At 42.9% G+C, this 13,766-nt stretch overlaps 1 protein-coding gene across 3 annotated transcripts in view; it reads right to left on the bottom strand.

Annotated features, from left to right (window-relative positions):
* Nucleotides 1-13,766, bottom strand: part of Gas2 (growth arrest-specific 2) — a 133,809-nt gene that overhangs the window by 25,984 nt on the left and 94,059 nt on the right. The window lies entirely within an intron of this gene.

Here is a 13,766-nt window from a genome sequence, read left to right as displayed (position 1 = left end):
CTCTTCTTCTGGTCTCTGGCGTCCTGGAGTCTTTGTGGCCATTTCAGAAGGTACAGAGTCTGCGCAGATGAATCTCGCCATGACCTCAGGCTTTGCAGTTGGCAGCAACAGCGGAAGAGTGACGTGACAAGAAGGTCACCTGCCTCACGTGGGAGAAGACACAAGATGCACAGAAATTGAGGACCATTTATGAAGGCACATTTGAAGGACCACGCTCACATCAAAGCCACACCGGGGGAGGCGGCAGCCAGAGCACGCAGGGCGCGTGGCCCGCATGGTGAGGGACGCACACACCTTAATTGTGGGGAAGGGTGGAGTGAAGGCCTTGGAGCGAGGAGCTGCCACTTGCGGTGTGAATCACTTGTATGGCATGCTTGGCTCTTCACATGCAGTGATCTGGAAGGCGGTTACTTTTATCCGTTTGATCGGTAAGAAAACAGGAGTACCCAGAACACCAAGAACACGATGTGCCGGGAAACCCCGTGCTCAGCCGAGCGGGCTGCTGGTCGGCAGGAAGATGAACTACCTGAGCTGGAAGCACTTTAGGCCTCATCACCGCCAAGCTTTCCTCTTTTTTTTTTTTTTTTTCACTGACAACAAGAAATTCTTAAATGACATCGTGTTCCCAAGTTGACGATGACTATGAGAGGGAATGCCACCCCTGAAGAGAGTGTTCTTAGCTTTGTCCAGGGCTCAAATTGTGCTTCCTGACTGGCTGAAAACTATGGAGTCTTTTCATTTAATTTTCCTATTAAATGTCAATATTTTAAAATTTAAAATGAGGGCTGGGGATTTAGCTCAGCGGCACAGCGCCTGCCTGGCAAGCACAAGGTCCTGAGTTCGATTCCCTGTACTGGAAAAAAATAAAATAAAATAAAATTTAAAATGATTATGATGATGACAGTGATGATGATGATCCTTTACTCAGAAGCAAATGTGTACAATTATGGGCCAGGAATCTCCTCTAATTATCAGAACAAACACATCACAGATACTATGAATCCCCTTTGAATGAGGGAATTCATTCCGACAGTAGCTATATAACTCACTCTAAGTGACAGAACAGTTCCAGGGTTCCATCTTATGTTTTAAACAAAAATCTCCACTATTTTTTCCATTATGGTCCTCAAAGAATATCTCAGAAAATGTACTCATTAAGAAGTAACTTAGTCCTGATTTTAATTGATCAAAAACACATACATGTTACAGAGAACACCAAATGATTTGTGTAAAGAAGTAGTTTTAAGCTGATATGGCCTGAGACTCAAAGGGCAAAGTAGATGATTATAAAAATAATTCTTGCTTATATTTTTGTATTGTAGTATGCATTACATCGAGTTAAATAATAACCTTCAAGGTTTATTATTCACTTACTTTTAGCTCAAATCCCAGACAAACAATTATGATTTGTTTTGCATTAAGGTTTCCCAATGCAACGCTCAGAGTTGTTAAAGGGGTTACTGCTCTCTTCCTATAGAAACAAAGGCAATGTAACCATGCAAAAGGTAATGAGCTCTGAGCTGCTCTCTCTGAGTGGGGAAAATTACAAAAGAGAATGATAGATGGTGCTTGCTAGAAATTTTAATTAAACCCGTGAATGAAAAATTCGAGTCAGGCCGAGTGGCAGCTGCACCCATACATGACCTGCTGCAACAGGAGAGGCAGAGACACGTGCCAGGAAACACTCCGTGAAAGCAGCTGTGAGGTCCTCAATGTCATTTAATCCAGCTCTCTGCAAGGCCTAGGACTGAAGGGCCTTACAGGTGAATCCCCCACCCCAAGAGCTTGGAACACAATCTGCTCCTTGTTGCTTAGTGACACTACAGTGTAGACCGGAGGATGTCTTTAGCATGGAGGAGATGTCCCTTGTTTGTCAAAGTACCACATACCCTGCACTCTATACTTCTTTTTTTGTTTGTTTGTTTCTTTTTTGGTACCGGGAATCGAACTCACGACTTTGTGCTTGCTAGGCAGGCACTGTGCCGCTGAGCTCAATCCCCAACCCCTGCACTCTATACTTCTGGTTGCGCAGCAGTCATTAAGCAAGACTCTACTGGCAATGTCTCTGCACTACCACGAAGAATACAAACTATCCATCATCGTGTATGCGCCCCCACCTGGACTGCCTGCTCCACCGCAAAGACATGGAGGAAATGCACCATTACTCAACCATATGTCCTCATATTCTATTATCAGGCTTTGATATGTCTCTGGAGACAGGAGAAAGAACTTAAATAACAGGAGCCTGGCTCACTCTTTACTCCATGGCTTATAGCTTATCTGTCTCTAGCCCAATCTGTTTATTTCCCAAGTTCTTGTCCACGAATCTATCTAGCTTTAGGGGGATATTACTAGCTCAAATCCCTTAATTCAGGTGCTTTGAAAATGATCAGGCGCTAAGTAAACATAAGCTACTGTGACTATATTTTTCTTTAATTCTCAGCCTTACTTACTACTTTTCTGTTTGAAAGGTAAAGACATAAATGGCTGATGGAGTTTAATCTTGAATCCAACTGAGAATTTAGCTGCTTGCAAGACAGGACATCTCGTCATAAAAGCATCTATTCCTTACTAGCATCAACCTTGATGTGTGCGTTTCCTGTATGGATTCCCCCAAATGGCAAAACAAAATAAAAAACTGATACTTAAAGAAACTGTAATGGTTTATATATAGATTTCCCCCTGAGCCTGCTGTGGTCATATGTGGGGTTTTTGGAAAGTGACTGGATTGTGGGGACCAATGGCTCACTTGCTGGTAAGAGGGCGTCCGGTCAAAAGAGGAAGTAGGTCACTGGGGGCGTGGCATGGACATGTTTATCTCCTTCTCTGGCTCCTTCCTTCATTCTCTGCTTCCTGGTCCACACCAAGTGGGCAGATTTTCCTCTGTGACGCCCCTCTGCCACGCTGCCCTGCCTTGGAGCCAGCCGACTATGGACTGAACCTGTACAAACCATGAGCCAAAATCAACCTCTCCCCCTGTAAATTATAGGTGTCTGGTGCTGTGTCTTAGCAGCGAGGAAAAAGACCAAGAAACATATTATTTTAATACTAATCTCTGTCCCTTTCAGTTGTATTACAAATTAGAGAATCACAGCTTCAAATCCACAGCTCCACTGATGATGGCGACCTGCAGAGTGGTCATTCAGAGTGACTGATCACCGAGATGTGTGCCCAGACCTCTACAAGGACTTAGCACCTAATACCTCTTCTCATCCTCTAGAGCAGCAGAGATGTCACCTGGACACATGGTTGCCCAAAAGAAGAACTACTTCCTTAGCTCCCCTAACACTTTGAGTAACCATGTGCTGAAGTTACAGTTAATAAGATATAAGAACCAGGTCAAGTGACAGTGTCCAGCTTTCCTTCAGGGACAGCATACTTTCCATCCTTCCCAAACCTTTCAACCTGAGACACGCAGCCACGTGGGGCCACGCGTGTCTGAGACCCGTGATGAGCAATGGCAGCACATGGAGACGGAGGAGCCAAGCAGCCCTGGAGACTTAAACAAGCAATGTCATCAGAGGAGCCTAGCTTTCATGATGAGAAATAAGTTTTCTTCTTTATTACATTGCTGCTGCTCCATTTATTTCCATTTTAGCCAAGCCTAGTCCAAACTAATGAAATTATTTTCCCACATCTTTGTTTTCAGAATTTCCGGACCTTCTAAGCTCTACGTTATGTCTAGATAATATTTGTTTATTTTAGCTCAATGCATTTCTCACATGATTATGAAGCAGCTTAGAGCATACATATATCAGGCAAAGCAATGGAAAAGGGTAGTGAGCCACTCCATGAGCCACTCCAGCTTAAGCTGTACCCGTAAGGTCTACTACAGTGAAGAAAGAAAGAAAACACAACAAATATTTGAATGTCTCAAATGGGAAGTACAGGGTGCTTGTGGTGAATATCCCTTAGAAGGAAACCAGCTCTAAGAAGAAGAAAGGCTTATACTGCAGAACAGGATCTTAGGAAGAACAGATTAAAAATTAAAGTGAGGTGCTAAGCGCTGGGCAGAGAGAGGAGATAACATGGCAGGCAGCGGAGCTGTCTTTGCAAAGGCTGTCAGAGGAAACAGCTCGGAGTGTTTAAATAGGAGCAGTGCAGTGTGGCGAGAGGTGAGCACGTAGCTCAGGTCCCGGAGGGGGGAGGCGGGAGGTCCCCTGACTCCTACCCTACTCTCTGCTGTCCCCTGCTTCCTTCGAGCTGGGGGTGGGCACACCCTGAGAGGGGTGCAGGCAGCGAGAGGGATCAAACGAGAACATTCCAGGACCCATTTTTTCAGGATTTTCTTGTGGGTGAAGGGAAAGAATTTAAACCCACAGCGCAGAATCAAAGTCTTCCCTGACTCTGCTTTTTTTTTTTACCCCCTCAAAAAGAAGAACAAAAAAGGACTGAAGTGAAAAAAAGCCAGCACTTAATGGGCTCATTGTTTTGCCCTAGTTTATATAAGAATGAACAGAGCGCGGTGAAATGTGCAAGTCATCCCTCTGCACAAACACTGCTTGTTCCTGTCTGCGTCCAGGTCTCTCCATCCACACACATACACACACACACACACACACACAAATATGCTCCTCCTCTTCAACAGAACCGCCTGTCCACAACTACTTCTTTCCTACATGCAGAAATAGGAATGTTTCACAGAACAAATGTGCATAAATACATTTCTAAATTCTGTGGTACTAAGGTGCTAAGAAAAGCCTTTATAGGACTAAAGAAGCCACAGGCATACGGGACGGAAGGTGTCCCTTTTAAATATTTTCCTTCCTTCCTTCTTTGCTATTTCTTTTCTTTCTTCCTTCCTTTTTCTTTCTTTCTTTCTTTCTTTCTTTCTTTCTTTCTTTCTTTCTTTCTTTCTTTCTTTCTTTCTTTCTTTCTTTCCTTCCTTCCCTCCCTCCCTCCTTTCCTTCCTTCCTTCCTTCCTTCCTTCCTCTTTCCTTCCTCCTTTCTTTCTTTCTTTCTTTCTTTCTTTCTTTCTTTCTTTCTTTTTTCTGAGGATTTTTTTAATGTTTCCAAGGCTTTGCTCTGAGCTAGATTCCCAGTGCTTTTATAAAATTTTCTTTTGAGACAGGGTCTCACTAAAGTTTTAAGTTGCCCAGGCTGTTCTCAAATTGTCTCCACCTGCCTGCCGGATTTCTGGGATTACAGACATGTGCCACCATGCTTGGCTTACGTCTACTATAACTCCCTATAGCCTGACACCTCAACATTGCTGTTGCAGGTGTGTTCCCTAAACTGGTCCCATTTTTTAGAATTGCTCCAATATAATCTAAAAAGTTTGCTGCATGTTTCTCAAATAAGCCAAGTTTCCTACTTGCTCTTTTTTGTCTTCTTTAAACTGTTTTCCTTGCTTTTTTTCTGCAGCCTGTATGTTTTTACTAGTACATGTTTGCAGCAGGTAATGATGGCACTCCTTGTGGGGAGCTGGCATTGTGCACAATGCATCTTAATTCTCTTTTCACCCGCTTCCTCCCTGTGTTCCCCTCCGTCCATCTCTTGATCCCTTTCCCTCTTTTTTGTTTTTGTTTTTTGGTATTTTTTAAGTCTGGCCCTCAGGATTTTGGTCTCACTTCAAATATCACTACTTGGAGAGGCTGTCCTTTAGGGCTTCATGCAGTCACTTCTCCTGAGCTCCACTATTCCTGAATGCATCAAAATCTCCTTCTAACATGTCTCGGGACCTCACTTCAACTTCTGTATTTGCTCACTGGGAAGGATGCCATTTCTCCTAGAGAACATACAGTGTAAAAGCTGGGACCCTGACTTATCACTTCTCAGATCCCCAAAGCTAGAAAAATTTGTGGACTATCTGCTGAATAAATGATCAGCCCTCTAAAAATGAGTACCGTAATTCACACTATGGATGAGTCAGTGACTGCAAATAACTCGAGCAGGGCTATGCAGCAAAATGGATAGCAGAATCACTTGACCTTGGAAACTCTTCTTCTTCCCTTAACTAAGCCCCCACTCCTGAGGGAGAAGTAATATCTACTAAGCAATCACTATTTCAAAATTCTAATTTCCACTTTGCATCTTTTTTGCCCTATTCATGTCTAATCATATTTACCCTTCAAATACTACTGTTTCAGAATCCCTTTGCTGCAATTCTTGAGACCACAAGTGTTTTAGGTTTCAGAGTTTTGCAGGTTTTTTATTGTTTCCATAGAGCTTATGACTGAACATCCCTTAAAAAATTTGCATGTTCAAAATCTGTGCTCAAGAGTTTTGTACAGATTTTGGATTAGGAATGCTTAACCGTTTTCTATCCCTTTCTTATTTTCCTTGCTCCCATACTATTGAACTACCACTTCCTATGTACTATGGCAGTAGCCTTCTAGGTGTCTGCATCACTCTCCTTTGTGCTTCAATCCATAATTACATACAAAGACTCTGCCAGCATGCCTTAAGCTTCTGTTTTATCATAACATTGCTCAGTACCTCCCATTGCTGTCCAGTGGCCTGAAGTTAAATGTCAACAATTTCAGCTTTACATTCAGGGTCCTACACAACTGCTCTGTCTGTCTTTCTCCATGTTGATTTGAACAGTCCCTCCCCACCCCCAGTGAAGAGTCAGTTCACCCCATGAGGTCCTCAGAGGGTGGAAAGTTACTAGGATGTGGCTTCAGAGTTGGAGTCTTTGGAAGGCGACTGGCACCTGTCCAGGTCACCAGACAGAGTCCTCATTATTGCGTGCAGGTGTCTGTACTAGACAAAGAGTCACTTGCAAGTGCTCCCCGTCTGCAGTGACGCTCTCACCACCTTGGGACTCTGCTAGGGAGAAGGCTAACAGCAGATGTGTCCCTTCAACCTCTGACCTGCAGAGTCGTGAGTGACCAGAAGTCTTTTCTTTACAACTTGCCCTCTCTTGCTATGGTGTCATTAGCAGAAAGTGGACCCGTACACTCCTCCTATTCTGTCTCTCAGTTCTCTACGTCATCTGTACCGACCTGGCCCACTCGGTATGCACACATCCCTCGGGTCCTTCTTACTGCGCTGCCAGGCGGCTCTTATCATCCACAATCTCTCTCAACAGACAAACCCATGGATCTCTCGAGACACCGGTGAATTTCCACCTTCTCTGCGAAAGCCGTCCGGGTAAAGACAATGCACACTGGTCTCACCTGTCTAAATCCCTCCCTGCTTGGAACAGTGCCCGCTTCATTAGAAGTGCCCAGCAAGCAGTTAAAGGAATGAATGGATCTGTAGTTTGTGCTGTGCTCTGTCTCACGGCATCTTTCATTTTCTCTCTTTCCCTTTGTGCTATTGACTCCTGAGTTTCCTTCCAATCCAACCTTTGAGGTCTGGATGCTATCCACTTCCTGACAAAGGATTCTACATGCGAATCCATTTCTGGTTTGCCCCGAGAATACTCACAGGCCTGGCTCAGAGCTGCATGTTTATCCTGAGGTAACTCTGGGAGGATAGTCCTAACCTCATCCCTCACTTGCCAAGAAGTACCATACTTTTATTATTATTTTCACATTGCTCGCATGCATCAAGAGTCTTTGAAAACAAAGACTATTTACAGTCTATTTATAGACTGTTTATTCCATTTCTAGCATCCGTAGAGTACAGCTTTTATGGTTTTTGCAGTGGGATTTCTGTGTACAAATATAGTAATTCTCAATCACTGAAGATGTCAAATCCTATCAAATGCAATGTTCTCTTAATCCACATATATATTTGCATTACATTAGGATTGGAGACATGTTCTGTCTAGAAATAACTCTAAGAACAGATTTTAGATTTTATTTTCACACAGAAAATCAGTTAGATGTGTTTACGTACAATTAAATCACTGCTGTCAGTGAGGTGATTTGTTTTAGTAAATAGAAATGGGGTCTAAGCAAGAGAGCCAAACATCATAGGTTATTGGTTTACTTGTATTCTCAGAGTTTTCTTTTGAATGGCTCAGCTTTTAAGAACTACACCCAAAATAACCAACCTGGCCGGGTGTGGTGGTGCATACCTGTAATCCCAGCACTCAGGAGGCTGAGGCAGGAGGGTCACCATGAATTTGAGGCCAACCTGGGCTACATAGAGTTCAAGGCCAGCCTGAACTACACAGTAAGACCTGTCTCAAAAAAAAATAAAAAAAAAATCACTACAAATCTTATGACAGAGTACATGTGAGATTCAGAGGTATATCCTTCCTCGCTCTCATTTACTGTTTATGATATATCCAAGTAAATCTGTGTTGGTGTATGATGAGAGAAATTTGACAAATTGAGGCACTACTTGCAGGAATTCTACCTGCATTGTTGTAACTGTTTTCAGTCCCATGAAAGAATCCAATGGTCCCGGTGTGCCAACTCCAGAAGAAAAAATCCCAGAGCAGGAAACGAGGACTGAGCTAGGATGAAACACTGTCCACTCCGCAGGGCAGCATATGCCAACACACACTGGCCAATGTTCCATTTCCCAGTGCTAAGTGAGTAGCATAATTTGATAAATATTACTAAAAGTCAGAGATAAGAACGAATTAGCGAAGCTGCAGCCTCATGGGGAGCTATTATCAGATACTCTTCCGTAACTGTGTAATAATTACTGACTTTCTGGGCAAGTCAGCAAGTGCTTATAATTCCCGCCTTCTGTAAGTGGGTGTATCAGTCAGGGTTTTCTGAGTCACACAGTTAACCTTCTAAACTTCTCAAATTAACACAATAAACAACATCTCAAAGGGTAAGGACATGTCCTTTTTACCCCAAGCTGCAAAACTGCTGAGTCACTTAGCCAAACCTTTGGATTCCCCAGGTTGACAGTATATCAACCATAACAATGAGTAACGTGCAACTTAACGTCATAGTTTTACCTCTACACTAACACAAAGAGGGGCCAGGGATATAGCTCAGTGGCAAGCACAAAGTCCTGAGTTCGATTCCTGGTTCAAAACAAGAATTTTAATAAAAGACAGATAAATAGATAGTATTACAGCACATTCTTTAATCACTTACACATCAATTTAACTTAATCACAAGTAAGTCCTCTATAATCATCCTATCCAAAGCAACCAGATCCAGTTTATCTCTTCCACTTTATCCCTGCCCTGTCTTAGGATGAGCTTATTTAGTAATCAACATTAGAGATCAACAAAGTACGGTCCATAGGACAAATCTGGCCCACATCTTACATTTTTAAATAGATTATTATTGTAATATAACCATGCTAATCCATTACTTATTGTAATGAATAGGTAAAACAATAGAATTAAGCAGTTATAAGGAAACTGTATCCCTCAAAGTTTGAATTAACTGTATGTGGACTTTTACTGTCTGTCTCCCCACTAAAAGAAGAGATTGCTCTGTTACTCTGTCAGTCACACCAGTGTCCAGCGCACAGTAGGTGCTTCATGTCTGTTACTGACAGTATCCAGATTTCCCAGGAGAAGACTAAATGGTGTGAACATGTACCCAAGGCGCTAAACTCAGCCCCACATCTGGAACCACTGCTTTTGGGTACTTGTATAATGCACTCATGTACAGAAATGTGTAAATGACTGATGAATTCTCTCAGGGATTTTTGGCCCAAGAAGCAGTTTTAAAGTAAATGTTGTGGTCTCACCGCACGGCTTACTGGGAGCAGTGTACTATTCTTTATTGCTCTGCTATGCTAAACGTAACATGTACTAAATCACCAGAAAAATCTGGAACTGAGAATCTGGGTAACATCTGGAAGAAAGAGCTTTAGTAATGAATTTCTGAAGCTTGTTGATAGGAGCACCAGTCCCTGCCTTTCTGCTAATTAATTTCACCCTTGTCAATTGATAATACCCAGAGGTTTAAAGAAAACAAGTTACAATTATGAAATACAAAACGCAATTTCCTGTCACTCTTTCTTAGCGTCTATGAGTAGCCTGTACTTTTATTCTATGTAAAATTCTCCCCAAAGAAATCTCTTATTAATGAGTGGAAATTCTGACCTACTGAAGCCCAGCATGATCCCCTATGCCAGGCTGATGTGCTGCAGACCCAGCCAACAGCAACACGTTGCTTTTCAGTTGTTGTTTAAGTGAAAAAAGAGGACCTCAGAGAGTTTCTATTTTAGTAATCTACACGTCAAGACAGAAAGCCTCACCTGGTAGATGACAGTACATGTTAACCCTGGGATTTTTATCAGGGAGGTCTGCAGGCTGAGTTCCACTGTCACAGGCTACCCACTCCCAAGCCAGTACGGCTGGGTGCGCTCTGAACTTTACAGCCTTTCAATTATTTCTGAGCTCCAAAACCTCAGTGGCGGAAAATGTGCTCTACTCACACCCCTCCGCTCTCTAGAATCCCCCATTTGCCTTCAGGACAGAGGCAGCATTCGCGTCCTAAGGGTGGCTTTCCAGGGGCTGGATGGCTTCTTCTTTCCCTTTCACAACTGCGCCCATCACCACCTTTCCTTCGTCCTGTGTGAAAGGCTGCCCTTTCAGTGGGTCTGATTCTTAATCGTTTGATCTCCCTGCCACCCTCCTTCTCTGGGAATTTGGGACCTTTACTCTGATGGGACCACTTTCTCTTCAATGCTTTGACAAACCTCTGCTTATTCCTTAAATCTCTTTCTATATTTTTCCCTAATATTTTTATTTTTACCTTTTCTGATTTTTGAAGTTCGAGTTAACGGACAAACCTCATGACAGGTAACTCTCTTGGCAATTTCGACCTTACAGCTAACTTCCAGAAACACATCTCATGACAGACCAGTGAGAAGTATATCTCGAGCCTAACTTTGATGTTCAGTTCATGCCCCGCCAAAGAGATGTCCATTCTCAAAGTGAATGCACCAAGTACTGGTTTAAGCCCTCTCTGAAATGACTCAATTCTGGGGCTCTTAGCTAAACCCTAAAATGTTTTGCTACCAAAAGATTTAAGAATTGTTATTTCAAAATAGGATAAAAGTCCTTTATTAACACTAAATATATTAAATATATATAAATAAAAATCCTTCATGTCAATATTAGAGGGAACACAGTCAAGATAAGTTGCTTGTAGTTGTTTCAATACTTAGTAATTTAAGAAGATGCTCGATTGTTTTGGAAAAAGATTTGTATTAGAGTAAATAGGGTTGGAAATCATTCAGTATAAACCTGCACATAAAATGATAATGGAACTTTGATGTATTTCACTGTGAATATCCAGGGAGCAAGGATTTTCAATACATTATCACCTCTCTCACTCTGTTTGTGCAGAATCTGTAGGATCTAAATGGTTAAAAGAATATTTTCCACTTCTTTTATAACATGCGATGGCAGGGGATTGCTAAAGTATCACACGCTTTGTACTATATGAGAAACCCAAAATATAAGTAAATTAAAGAACAAGATGAAAGATAGGTGGAAAACAGGGAGCCAGACCTTTGACAAAAGATGGAGGTGGGGGTTGGGAAGGGGAGGGGAAGGGGATTAAGAAAAGCATTAAGATGCATTATGTACATGGATCAGCCCACCACAAAGAATGTAATCCCTATGTACGGCAAACGTGTACTAGTAAAAAATGAAAATTAAGAAAGAAGTGGCAATTCAAAGGGATCAGTCAAGAAAATGGAAACACGACAGGCAGATAAGGTGCTCTTGTCTCAGAAAGAGTAACTTTTCACAGCAAATGGGTTCCACGGCAAGTGGGTAATCGCAGTCCTGTACGGAGCTGATGAGAGGGAGCGGGTCTAAGGAGGACCAATGAAGACTGAGGGTGGCGCTGGGTGGGGGGCACAGATGGCTGACGTGGAAGTCCCATCTTGGGGCGGGGGGTGTTTGTCAGCTTCCCCATCACTGGGACACGGTACCCAGCACCCACAACTAGACAGAATAGAAGTTTAATTCACCCATGGGTTCAGCCCACGCTCGGCTGGCTCCAAGGCGGGAGCATCCTGGCTGTGACAGAGCGAAGCTGCTTCCAAGTGGCAGGGAAGAGAGCAGGGGAACAGTGCCCGAGAGACGGGATTGGACAGCACCTAGACCCAAGGCCACCTCTATGACCCTCCCCGGCACACCTAGAAGTATGTGCCACAGTTCTTCAGGGCTTCCCCACATCGGGCAAGCTGAAACTCCACTGTAACTTCTGCAAAGTGTGCTGGGACTGAGGCAGCGAAAACTGAAAATGGCACAGGGGTGGGTCATGAGCTCAGAAATGAAGACAGCTTGGCAAGTCTTGAGGAGCACAGTGCAGGAGTGAATTTGGACAGTGAGCAGCAGACCGCAGCCCCCAGGAGGAGTTAAGATTTAGGAGGTGGCATTGTGTCCCCTCCCAGGATGTCCAGTTATCTCAGTCCTCAGCTCCAAGAGGTGGCAAGGCCTTCTAATCCCACTGCACAACCACTGTTCCACCATGTAGGAAGCTTTTGAAGCTTCCCCAGAACTTCCTGAGTTCAAGCATGGAAGGAAAGGTGGCCGTGGGAAGAGGGTGCACCCACTGACGACCCTGACGTTGGTTCTAGGGCCAGAGAAGTCCCAGCTGATGTAGCTCTGCAACAAACCCTTGCTTTGGGCAGCCCTGGCGTTCTTGGGAACAGAAGCAGCAGGGCTGGCTCACTCTTAACTTCAGGGTGTTTAGCTTCAGTTAGAACAACGACAGGCTTGTCTCTCTATGTCTGTGTTTACACACATAAAAACCCAAGAAATCTGGATGGAAATACCACTCCAAAACTTGGCCACCCATCCTCAGTCTGCTACTTCTCTTCTCTGGGAAAAAAAGAGAAAGCAGGAAAAGCAAAAAAGAAAATTCTGCCTGATGGTTAGGTTCCTCCAAAGGTGATTTTAGAAGAACTAACATGCCAACTCCTGCAAACCTCTTGTGTAAAATCCATGTCCATCACATTCTTACTAACCATGAAGATTTTCTTTAAAGACTTATTTTAAAATAGGAAGGATCTTAAAAAGTGTTTTTAGATAACTGTTTTCTTGTCTCTCTAGTTCAATAAATATGCCATCTTACAGTTGCTTACAAGATTTTTTTTAAGTTACTTTTTAAAAAAGTAAGAATGTGGGCAATCAAAGTAGAACATAACACAGATACTGATGTTCTTTGAACCAGAAAACTCATTAGAAAAAAAAAAAACAAAACCCGTCAGGCAACATTTTCTTGAACTAAGTGACACCTGAAGAGTGGAGAGGAATCTGAACACCAGCCTGTAACAGCAGTGCAGTCAACTTTGGTGATGAATGGGGTCACAGCTGTCGTAGTCAGATTTGCTCAGTAGACTGGGTTTCCCCTGAATTTACCAATAACTTGTCTGAAGAAAACAGTTGTCTACCAGAAACATTGTCTGAAGTCTCCAAACAATGTTTTTCAACAAGCACAAGGAGAGCTGTGTTTGGTTCCATGCACTCGTGTTCTACAATGTACCTGCTCATGTACTGAAGAAGTTTTCCAAGTGAGCGTTAGGAGCCCGTCTCTTTCTTCTGCTTGTCAGCTACTAGTGGGGATCGCCAAGTTGATTACACTGAATTTTCAGAATTGATAGTATATTTGTATACTACAGTGGCACCTCCATTCCCGAACTTGATTCTTTCCACCACTCAGTTCACAAACTGAATTGTTTGAGAACCAAATCAAATTCAATGGTTATGTTTAACATTCACCTCAGGGAGAAATCTGACTAGGTTCTCTTCTAATTCAGTGTGTGACCAGGATCATGAAAAGAATTAAGTTTGGGTACTGAGGAACACTGTATTTACAAAGAAATAGAGCTATGGATAAACTATGTTCTCAAGATTTCTATTAGCTCATTCATGTGCTACACACACTATATACATGGTGAATGAATAAAAGAATATATGATGGGTAAAG

The sequence above is a fragment of the Chinchilla lanigera genome, unplaced genomic scaffold, assembly GCF_000276665.1.
Source record: "Chinchilla lanigera isolate Chin_1 unplaced genomic scaffold, ChiLan1.0 scaffold00075, whole genome shotgun sequence".
Classification (NCBI taxonomy): domain Eukaryota; kingdom Metazoa; phylum Chordata; class Mammalia; order Rodentia; family Chinchillidae; genus Chinchilla; species Chinchilla lanigera.
The sequence above is the reverse complement of the archived record's forward strand: the minus strand, read 5'-3'. Positions and strand labels throughout refer to the sequence as shown.